This window comes from Coregonus clupeaformis, chromosome 14 (genome assembly GCF_020615455.1).
Source record: "Coregonus clupeaformis isolate EN_2021a chromosome 14, ASM2061545v1, whole genome shotgun sequence".
Lineage (NCBI taxonomy): Eukaryota > Metazoa > Chordata > Actinopteri > Salmoniformes > Salmonidae > Coregonus > Coregonus clupeaformis.
In genome coordinates this window covers 37,803,524-37,812,722 of record NC_059205.1, presented here as the reverse complement: position 1 = coordinate 37,812,722, position 9,199 = coordinate 37,803,524, and positions in this window count along the sequence as shown.

The following is a 9,199-nucleotide window of genomic DNA, read 5'->3' as shown; positions in this document are numbered from 1 at the left end:
TATGAACTCTCCATCTAAGTGTTAATTATATTCTTGCATCATGAATTAATTGATACCCAAGAAACTCATCGTAACAGATGATTTAGGCTATTAATAAGCACATAGTGGCATAGGTTTATAGGCTATATCAGAGATGTTTCTTTCCTTTGTACAGGAAACATGTGGCCTTTAATAAACATTTAATGCAATTCTACTACACTTTATATGACTGGAGTGTGGAGACATTATCAGAATCTTTTTTAATACGATGGTAGTCTAGGCCTACTCTACTCTACTGACACTGGTAACAGATCAACAAAAAACGACCTTGTCTTGAAAGCAACCATATAATCTGGGCCGAAAATGGGTCCTGGCTAAAAGGGATCCAGTTTTTGTCAAATTAACGTAAAAAGTTATATTTTTGTATTTTAGCGAACCCTAACTTTTTTCAGAACCTTATCCTAATTCTCCTAACCTGCTGCATAAATTCTCCTAATCTGCTATGGAATGTCAAATATTACGTTAATTCGACAAAAGCTGGATACCTTCTAGCCAGGACCATGAAAAGGCGAGAAGCAAATTGTACAATAGGACGTCCATATAGCCTGGAGGACATTATTGTACCAAAAAACTCCAATGGTAATAACCCAATGATAATTTGATAACTTTATTCATAAGAGGAGGGAACATTTATGGACATTACAGCATAGGACAAAGGCCTCAATGGGATATGACAACCTAATGTGTTGACTATTGGTTGATCCAGCCCAACAATATATTACATCTTTATTTCACAATAAAACACTTGAATTAAACACAACCAAACACTTAAGAGCCCTGATGGTATAGGTGACCTGAAGAAGTGATATTCTAACATCAGGTGTGCTTCTCATTTGTTTATGTAATGTAAGTTCACCAGCTGACCTACATCAACACACCCATGTCAATTGGATTCCCACTATGAAGATCAGCAATGTTGCAGCAGTTTCTACTTCTACTTGGTCCTTTTCCAGATATGAAAGGAGACATCCCTCAGTTATACGAGATGGTTGTCATATGCTGTGCTTTGGACAATCTGAATGATTCTGTTGTGCCATTTAAGTAGAGAGCACCTTCACCTTGTCGTCATGACTAAAGGGTCCCCTTAAACTGTATGAATATATATAATGTAATTTAGAACTTGTAAAAGACTATCGTTTATATTATAAACACACTGTACTTTAATAATAGGCTATATTGTTGTATGGGTGAAATGAAAAGTATTTAGTTATCTCTGCTTTGCCTAGCCCCATTGAATAAAACGTATTTCTTATAGCCCAACTATTGTCTTTCTTTTACAATTTAAACACATTTAGCATAGACAATGTAATTTTTGTGGTAGTCTTAGGCAAACCATCTTCATTATCACAGTGGCACCTCCAAGTGCCACTCAGACCATCTGGGAGAAAAGTATCTGGCATTGAACTTGGTAGTAGTAGTTGTGTGTTTTAAGATAAGGATCCCATAATCTCCTGCGTCCAGACATTTCACCACCTAGATTACAAGGGTTGGATTTGCACTAAACAATTTTGTGTCAGCACAAGGCATGCACAAAATCTAGCATAATGATTAGCCTCATACATTGTCTACTGGTATCATTTTTAAATTGAGAACATATAGCTGAACAATGTAAACAATGTGTGAGTTAAGTTATTCTCTACTTCAGATGCACAATGTCAAGGGGTGCATTGCAAATGTCCATAAGGCTAATGCCATCATGCTGTAGGCCAGTGGTTCCTAACTCCGGTCCCCGAGTAACCCCAACAGTACAGTTTTATTGTAGCACCGGACAAACACACCTGATTCAACTTGTCAACAATCATTACATTTACATTTACGTCATTTAGCAAACGCTCTTATCCAGAGCGACTTACAAATTGGTGCATTCAACTTATTTTATGGGAGGGGGGTAGAAGGATTACTTTAAACTATTCCAGGTATTCCTTAAAGAAGTAGGGTTTCAAGTGTCTCCGGAAGGTGGTCAGTGACTCCGCTATCCTGGCGTCATCGGGGAGCTTGTTCCACCATTGGGGTGCCAGGGCAGTGAGTAGCTTTGACTGGGCTGAGCGGGAACTGTGCTTCCATAGAGGTAGCGCGGCTAGCAGGCCAGAGGTGGATGAACGTAGTGCCCTCGTTTGGGTGTAGGGTCTGATCAGAGCCTGAAGGTAAGGATGTGCCGTTCCCCTCACAGCTCCGTAGGCAAGCACCATGGTCTTGTAGTAGATGCAAGCCTCAACTGGAAGCCAGTGGAGTGTGCGGAGGAGCGGGGTGACATGAGAGAACTTGGGAAGGTTGAACACCAGACGGGCTGCAGCATTCTGGATAAGTTGTAGGGGTTTAATGGCACAGGCAGGGAGCCCAGCCAACAGTGAGTTGCAGTAATCCAGACGGGAGATGACAAGTGCCTGGATTAGGACCTGTGCCGCTTTCTGTGTAAGGTAGGGTCTTACTCTGCGAATGTTGTAGAGCATGAACCAGCAGGATCGGGTCACCGCTTTGATGTTAGCGGAGACTGACAGGGTGTTGTCCAGGGTCACGCCAAGGTTCTTTGCACTCTGGGAGGAGGACACAATGGAGTTGTCATCCGTGATGGCGAGATCATGGAGCAGGCAGTCCTTCCCCGGGAGGAAGAGCAGCTCCGTCTTGCTGAGGTTCAGCTTGAGGTGGTGATCCGACATCCACACTGATATGTCTGCCAGACATGCAGAGATGCGATTCGCCACCTGGTTATCAGAAGGGGGAAAGTAGAAAATTAATTGTGTGTCATCTTCGTAGCAATGATAGGAGAGACCATGTGAGGATATGACAGAGCCAAGTGACTTGGTGTATAGAGAGAATAGGAGAGGGCCTAGAACTGAGCCCTGGGGGACACCAGTGGTGAGAGCACATGGTGCAGAGACAGATTCTCGCCACGCCACCTGGTAGGAGCGGCCTGTCAGGTAGGACGCAATCCAAGAGTGAGCAGCGCCGGAGATGCCCAACTCAGAGAGGGTGGAGAAGAGGATCTGATGGTTCACAGTATAAAAGGCAGCAGATAGGTCTAGAAGGATAAGAGCAGAGGAGAGAGAGTTAGCTTTAGCAGTGCGGAGAGACTCCGTGACACAGAGAAGAGCAGTCTCAGTTGAATGACCAGTCTTGAAACCTGACTGGTTTGGATCAAGAAGGTAATTCTGTGAGAGATAGCAGGAGAGTTGGCTAGAGACGGCACACTCAAGAGTTTTGGAGAGAAAAGAAAGAAGGGATACTGGTCTGTAGTTGTTGACATCGGAGGGATCAAGTGTAGGTTTTTTGAGGAGGGGTGCAACTCTTGCTCTCTTGAAGACGGAAGGGACATGGCCAGCGGACAAGGATGAGTTGATGAGCGAGGTGAGGTAAGGGAGAAGGTCTCCGGAAATGGTCTGGAGAAGAGAGGAGGTGATAGGGTCAAGCGGGCAAGTTGTTGGGCGGTCGGCCGTCACAAGTTGCAAGATTTCATCTGGAGAGAGAGGGGAGAAAGAAGTCAAAGCATAGGGTAGGGCAGTGTGAGCAGGACCAGCGGTGTCATTTGACTTACTAAATGAGGAGCGGATGTCGTCAACCTTCTTTTCAAAATGGTTGACGAAGTCATCCACAGAGAGGGAGGAGGGAGGGGGAGGAGGAGGAGGATTCAGCAGGGAGGAGAAGGTGGCAAAGAGCTTCCTAGGGTTAGAGGCAGAGACTTGACATTTTGAGTGGTAGAAAGTGGCTTTAGCAGCAGAAACAGAGGAAGAGAATATAGAGAGGAGGGAGTGAAAAGATGACAGGTCCGCAGGGAGTCTAGTTTTCCTCTGCCCGGAGCCCTGTTCTGTGAGCTCGCAGTGAATCGTCAAGCCACGGAGCAGGAGGGGAGGACCGAGCCGGCTGGGAGGATAGGGGACATAGAGAATCAAAAGATGCAGAAAAGGAGGAGAGGAGGGTTGAGGAGGCAGAATCAGGAGATCGGAGGGAGAAGGATTTAGCAGAGGGAAGAGATGATAGGATGGAAGAGGAGAGAGTAGCGGGAGAGAGAGAGCGAAGGTTGCGACGGCACATTACCATCGGAGTAGGGGCAGAGTGAGTAGTGTTGGAGGAGAGCGAGAGAGAAAAGGATACAAAGTAGTGGTCGGAGACTTGGAGGGGAGTTGCAGTGAGATTAGTAGAAGAACAGAACAGCATCTAGTAAAGATGAGGTAAAGCATATTGCCTGCCTTGTGAGTGGGGGGGGGGGGGGGGGGAGGCAGAGAGAAATGAGTCAAAGGCAGACATAGGGAGGTGAAAGTCACCCAGAACTGTGAGGGGTGAGCCATCCTCAGGAAAGGAACTTATCAAGGCGTCAAGCTCATTGATGAACTCTCCAAGGGAACCTGGAGGGCGATAAATGATAAGGATGTTAAGCTTGAATGGGCTAGTGACTGTGACAGCATGGAATTCAAATGAGGAGATATACAGATGGGTCTGGGGGAAAAGAGAGAATGTCCACTTGGGAGAGATGAGGATTCTTGTGCCACCGCCGCGCTGACCAGATGCTCTCGGGTATGCGAGAACACATGATCAGACGAGGAAAGAGCAGTAGGAGTAGCAGTGTTTTCTGTGGTAATCCATGTTTCTGTCAGCGCCAAGAAGTCGAGGGACTGGAGGGTAGCATAGGCTGAGATGAACTCTGCCTTGTTGGCTGCAGAATGGCAGTTCCAGAGGCTGCCGGAGACCTGGAACTCCACATGGGTCGTGCGCGCAGGGACCACCAGATTAGAATGGCAGCAGCCACGCAGTGTGAAGCGTTTGTATGGCTTGTGCAGAGAGGAGAGAACAGGGATAGACAGACAAATAGTTGACAGGCTACAGAAAAGGCTACAATAATGCAAAGGAGATCGGAATGAAATTGACTAAACATCTGGGAAAGCGAGAGAGCGGGGCCTCCCTCACTTACGTTTCACTGAAACACTCAAATATAACTCTCCCAACTTCCACTTTAGACATAATAATTGTTGTAAACTACAGCAGTTCAATGTTTTCTAGGAATAGACTCTAACTTAGTTTATTCAGCTAGCTAACTTGGTACAGTATTCTTCCATGAAAACCGCCCAGGGAACCGTATCCTATGACGCCATAGCTAACTAGCATGCTAGCTTCCAATAACACGGTTTAGCACCAATACAGTTTGAGTGAGTACGTTGTCAACTTATTCAGCCAGTTAGTTAGCTAGCTAGAATAGTTAGCATATTAGCTAGCCATTGCTCTCTGTCAACGAACCAACCCCTCCTCCCATGGTATGAAACACACAGAGAGAGCCAAGCTAACGTTAACTAGTCACCCATGTCTTGAATTCCTTTTGTACGACTATGGTTACCAGTATGTAAAAATAAAATTTAAATAAATGTAGGTTATAACTTACCCTTAGTAGCTACTGTTAACTAGTTAAGTGTTAAGCTAGCTACTGAATCGATTTAGCCAGTTTGCGTCTGTCCCAACGGAGAGAAAGCGTCTCCAAACATTACAGCTAGGTCGTTCCAGCTATTGTTTAGTTAGCTATCCAGGTAGCAACAAGCTAGCTACATTTCGAGTACAGTAGCTACTAACTACCTAATGTTAACGCTTCAGATAATGAGGTTAGAAAAACAGCTGAATGGTAGGTAGCTAGCTGGCATAATTACAGGTACTCTTAAGCGTGAAATAACATTGGAAACAACTATCCACAGTTGCTAATAGTTACCAGAAGCTACCCGCTAGCTAGCTAGCCTTATTGGTCCAGGTAGTGGGTTAGCTAGCCTCATGGTTCACCGGGCTCAGCCGAATACAATACTTACCTACAATAATTACCTACAATAACTACCTAGATAAACTACCTACAATATCTAACTACAATACCTACCTACAATCTAAATACATGGTTTAAGCTTTACTCGACACCATATAAAGAAGAAGCCAAGCTTACCTCCCTCTTAAAGAAACACAACCTCTCCCCATCGCCACCTCCCGTAATCACATACATTCCCTCATCAGGCCCTAAATGAGTTGAATCAGGTATGTTTATCCGGGGCTACAACAAAATTTGTGCTGTTGGGGGTACTCAAGGACTGGAGTTGGGAACCACTGTTGTAGGCCTATGGCTCCATTGGTGTTGCATGCTATTATCAGCTGCAAAATGGGTTCACATGGCTGATATCCTGAAAAAATGGTGACAATCAAATAAAACTAATTGGAGAGCTTTTGACTGAACAAAAAGGTAATGTTCATTTGAAAATACAACACAGGAACACACAAATTAGAGAAAGATTCCCTTCCCCTCTTTATTGCAGGATTGTGATCTGTGATTAATCAACATCAACACTAGTTTATCTTGAATAATAGTAAGTTAACAAATGTTATGGTGATTTTCTGGTATTGAGAAGTTCAAGATGCAATAATTTACTTAGACATTCTGTGGAGATTTTATCAAGTATTTATTTGATCACGAGCCCGTGGGTTCATCTAACAAACGGACATAGCCTTGCCCCCTTGTCAGTTGAACTGCCCACACACACAAATCTCACATCTTTTATACTCTTGGTTACACATTTCTTCAACCACATCTGGCCATCATCAATGAGCACTACCCCTTCTATGTCATGACCTCTTACCCCCAAGCAGGACGTTCCCTCCGTACATCATTCTAATATAAACCCCACTATCTTCCTTGGACAGATTGGAATTTACTACCCCAGACTTAGTCACCCAGAACCACTTCTCTCTACTAACTTTAAACTAGTTACACACTCATGAAATGGCCCCATAAAAAAAAAAATGTCTATGGTAAGTAACAATTCATTAAATATAACATTACTTAACCCCCAACGCTTCACATAAAACTCACATAAAATCAAATGTTCATCAGTAGTATACATATATGATTAGATTCTTAACTATGCTAGATAACTGACCCATCATCTTAGACATGCTACCAAGAAAAACATCCATAGAAATAAATTGTGACCATCATGACATCATCCCCACAAATACAAAGATCCATGACCATTACTAAGTTACATGGATATTACAATATATTCAAATGAATATATCAAAATAAAATAACTTCAATCTTCTTCATCCATCTTCATACAGATGAAACCCAAGCTTGTCCCTGGTCACTTGGAGCGCTATCTGATCTACTGAGATAGTCTTCTTTCCACATCTTTAATCCTGTAAACCTCAATCCACTTTATCCATTTCCAATTTAACATTCCTCATTCAACATTATCAATGTACTCTAACCTGGAATAACATATAGATGAATAATTTATCCTTTCTCTCCTTGCATTTATACTGACTGATACATCTCTATTCATACTCCTAATACCTTCCTATATGTCTCTAATATTTCCCATAGCTTTATTTAAATTCCCAATACCTTCCTAATCTTAATGTCCAACATGTATCCCCCATATAATCACATACATTCCTTCTTTATCTACTATAATAGCATCCAATTCTATGTGATTATCCCTTACATAATCTAATGAGTAACATCTCTGACCCAATTGCTTAAAAACCCATGATTGTTAAAAGATACAATGTTCAACTCCGACTTTGTTCTCCTATTATTCCTGAAATAGATGGACATTATAACACTCTATTTTCACTCCCTGTTAAATCATTACATCCCTAAACTATTCATGCTTTAAGAATTCCACCAAAATCAGATCATATAAAAATATCATAACCCCATGATAGGAACCAATTAAGTAATTGCCTATCAACGTAGATACAGTGGTGTGGAAAAGTGTTTGCCCCCTTCCTGATTTCTTATTTGTTTGCATGTTTGTCACACTTAAATGTTTCAGATCATCAAACAAATTTAAATATTAGTCAAAGATAACACAAGTAAACACAAAATGCAGTTTTGAAATGAAGGTTGTTATTATTAAGGGAAAACAAAATCGAAACCCACATGGCCCTGTGTGAAAAAGTGATTGCCCCCTACAACCTAATAACTGGTTGGGCCACCCTTAGCAGCAACAACTGCAATCAAGCGTTTGCGATAACTTGCAATTAGTCTTTTACAGCGCTGTGGAGGAATTTTGGCCCACTCAGAATTGTTGTAATTCAGCCACATTGGAGGGTTTTCGAGCATGAACTGCCTTTTTAAGGTCATGCCCCAGCATCTCAATAGGATTCAGGTCAGAACTTTGACTAGGCCACTCCAAAGTCTTCATTTTGTTTTTCTTCAGCCATTCAGAGGTGGACTTGCTGGTGTGTTTTGGATCATTGTCCTGCTGCAGAACCCAAGTTCACTTCAGCTTGAGGTCACGAACAGATGGCCGGACATTCTTCTTCAGGACTTTTTGGTAGACAGCAGAATTCATGGTTCCATTTATCACAGCAAGTCTGCCAGGTTCTGAAGCAGCTAAACAGGCCCAGACCATCACACTACCACCACCATATTTTACTGTTGGTATGATGTTCTTTTTCTGAAATGCGGTGTTACTTTTACACCAGATGTAATGGGACACACACCTTCCAAAAAGTTCAACTTTTGTCTCGTCAGTCCACAGATTATTTTCCCAAAGGTCTTGGGGATCATCAAGATGTTTTCTGGCAAAAATGAGACGAGCCTTAATGTTATTTTTGCTCAGCAGTGGTTTTCGTCTTGGAACTCTGCCATGCAGGCCATTTTTGCCCAGTCTCTTTCTTATGGTGGAGTCATGAACACTGACCTTAACTGAGGCAAGTGAGGCCTGCAGCTCTTTGGATGTTGTTGTGGGGTCTTTTGTGACCTCTTGGATGAGTCGTCGCTGCGCTCTTGGGGTAATTTTGGTCGGCTGGCCACTCCTGGGAAGGTTCACCACTGTTCAATGTTTTCGCCATTTGTGGATAATTGCTCTCACTGTGGTTCGCTGCAGTCCCAAAGCTTTAGAAATGGTTTTATAACCTTTTCCAGACTGATGGATCTCAATTACGTTCTTTCTCATTTGTTCCTGAATTTCTTTGGATCTCGGCATGATGTCTAGCTTTTGAGGATCTTTTGGTCTACTTTACTTTGTCAGGCAGGTCCTATTTAAGTGATTACTTGATTGAGAACAGGTGTGGCAGTAATCAGGCCTGGGTGTGGCTAGAGGAATTGAACTCAGTTATGATAAACCACAGTTTAGTTGTGTTATAACAGGGGGGGGCAAACACTTTTTCACACAGGGCGATGTAGGTTTGGATT